The sequence below is a fragment of the Bidens hawaiensis genome, unplaced genomic scaffold, assembly GCF_021521415.1.
Source record: "Bidens hawaiensis isolate Kalapana, Puna unplaced genomic scaffold, B.hawaiensis_p1.1 tig00112170_1, whole genome shotgun sequence".
NCBI classification, from domain to species: Eukaryota; Viridiplantae; Streptophyta; class Magnoliopsida; order Asterales; family Asteraceae; genus Bidens; species Bidens hawaiensis.
In genome coordinates, this window is record NW_027504786.1 from 12969 (window position 1) to 16210 (window position 3242).

Consider the following 3242-nt stretch of genomic DNA (forward strand, 5'->3'; position numbering starts at 1 on the left):
TAGCCAGCTAACCCTAGGAAGTTTCGTATATCAGTCAGATTCTGTGGAGTCTTCCAATTCGTTATTGCCTCAATCTTAGCTGGGTCCACGGTATTCCCTTCAGGATTGATCACGTGACCTAGAAATTGCACTTCTTGCAACCAGAACGCGTATTTCGAAAACTTAGCATACAACTTCTCTTCCTTCAGAACTTCCAATACTTCCCTCAGATGTTCGGCATGATCAGACTCGCTCTTTGAATAAATCAATATGTCATCGATGAAAACGATAACTGACTTATACAACATCGGCCGACACACCCTATTCATCATGTCTATAAATGCTGCAGGGGCATTCGTTAGACCGAATGACATTACGAGGAACTCGTAGTGTCCATACCGCGTCCGAAACGCTGTCTTAGGGATGTCTGCCTCTTTGACTTTCAATTGATGGTAGCCTGATCTAAGATCTATTCGTGAGAACCAACTTGAACCTTGTAGTTGGTTAAACAGATCATCAATCCTTGGCAAAGGATATCTATTCTTTACCGTAAGCTTATTCAACTCGCGATAATCTATGCACATTCTCATACTTCCATCCTTCTTCTTTACGAATAACACTGGTGCGCCCCACAGGGAAACACTTGGTCTAATAAAACCTTTGTCGAGGAGTTCTTGCAGTTGGGACATCAATTCTTTCATCTCGGACGGTGCTAGTCTGTAAGGCACTTTCGCGACGGGTTGGGCTCCTGGTACTAAATCTATTTGGAATTCTATCTCTCGCTCCGGTGGCAACCCCGGAAGATCCTCTGGGAATACTTCTGGGTAGTCGCGCACAATAGGAACATCTTTCAATTATTTTGTCTCGGTCGTAGCGTTGACAACATACGCCAGGTACGCACCGCTCCCTCGCCTTAACCATCCTTCGGCTTTTATCATCGAAATGACATTAAGCCCATAACTTTCCTTATCACCATAAACCATCACCGCACTAACATCCAAGGACTTTAACCTTATTATCCTACTCTTACACACTATCTGAGCTTCATACTCAGACAGCCAATCCATTCCCAAGACTACATCGAACCCTCCTATGGTCATAACATACAACGTAACAGGGAACTCATGTACCTCTAACTCTATCTTACAGTCCTTAAACCATTTTCATTATTTTAACCGAGGTGTTACTAGCGGTTTCTACTATGAAAGTTTCAGACACTCAGAAACAGTTCATTTTAGCTAATTTACTAAAGGGCGTGGCTACGAAACTTTTGTTTGCGCCCGAATCAAACAATACTGAAGCGGAAATACCGTTTACTAGAAACGTACCTGTGACAACATCTGGGATCTGCCTGGCTTGTTCCTGGGTCAACATGTAAGCTCTGGTCCTTGGCCTTAATGGTTCTGCATCCTTCTTCCCGCTTTCCCCAGCTTCAGTACACTCTCTGGCCATGTGGCCCGTCTTACCACACCGGAAACACGTCGGCTTCTCGCTGCACTCATTAGCATAGTGCCCAACCTTTCCGCATTTATAACAGGAATTCGACCCTATCCTACACTCTCCTCCATGAGTCTTACCACACTTATGACACACATCAGATCCTTTACCCCACTTGCACTCACCACTGTGCATTTTACCACACGTCTTGCATGATCTTTTCTCCCACACTTTCTGCTTCTTATCCTTGGAGTTCCACAACTGAGTACTGGGTCATTTGACATTGACCCACTTCTTATCTTTCTTCTCTTCTTCCACCACAATATCATCTGCAGTCAGGTCTGCATAAACCATCTCTGCGAGCTCGACAGCAGAGTCAAAGGTAGTAGGTTTACTTGTCCTGACTAGCGTGCGAACTTTCTGTGTCAATCCTCTCACATAACACTTGATCTTCTTAGCCTCAGTGTTAACCATATCGGGTACCAACCTAGAAATCCGGTTGAAATCGATGGTATACTCATGATGTGTCATCGTCCCAGCTTTCAAGTTCAGGAACTTCATCTCCGCCATCTCAACTTCTGCGTCAGCACAGAATTCTTCATCACTAACTCTTTCAGATCTTCCCACTTCAAGGCCATAATCTCTCCTCGGGTCTTTCTCTACTCCACACTTTCCCACCAGTACATCGCCTCCTCTTCAAATGATTGGGTGGCGTAACCGACAGCCTGGTCAGGATGACATTCGCTGATCGGATGATTTTATCCATGGCAGTTATCCATTGCAGAATAGCGGTGGCGTGTCCCAAACCAGTTAGCTTCGGCGGGTCACAACCTTTAAAGGACTTATAGTTGCACCCACCTCGGCCTCTTTTCCTGTCATCGGCCTTCATAGACTTAACCACACTCGAAGCCTCCCCCTCTCCTTCATCGTCTCTCCTACCATCTCCTTCCTCCCTTTCAACAGTTCTTTCATGGTCTCCAGCAGACCTCTCTGGGTTCATGTTCTTCACGACAGTGGCCACAGCTTGAACGATAGCTGCATGAATTAAGGGATCTAGTTGAACCCCTTCATTGTTATCAGGGTCTCTTCCAGCTGCGCTTCCTTCAGCTCCGGTGTTGGAAGCTGTTTCTACCGAAGGTTGTTGGATACGACGAGGCCTGCCTCGACGTCCAGTGCGGCCTCCTACTCCAACAAATTCTCTAGATCCAGCCGTCGTATTCTGGAAAGGAAAACACAAACATCATCACTCAAGGAACTATTTAGTACAAGGATAGTAAGGCTAACAGGTAATAACAGTGGCCAGTTGTGATTAGCTGATCACGTTACTTTCCTTCTCGTATACACTTCCTTTTATGAGTCTGTTTGTGTTGATTCTAATCTTAAACAGTTAAACAAGCAAGAAATCCTATCCATATTAATCTAGATAACATTAACATTTATTATTTAACCATACACTTTACCTTTACTGAGCTTGCTTGAGTGACACATGGCATTTCTTGGACTGGCATCTTCTTACATAAATCCGATTCTCTGTTCGAGTCTAAGCATGTAGGATGCTTAAATCTCTCGAACTTTGCTCTGATACCAACTTGTAAGGCCTCATTACTTGTAGCCTACTTTGGACGTTGGATTTACTCATAAACACAGTTCTTAATATCAGAGTTAATTAAAACATTGCGCGGAATATAAAACATTCATAAACATTTCATAACAATCTAAAACTTGTCTTAAACAAACAACTTGTCTTTCAAAAACTAAGTAATTAAAACATAACACGTCTTGAGTCTTCCGATGCCAGCCTCTTATTCAATGCCACGTGTCCCCTC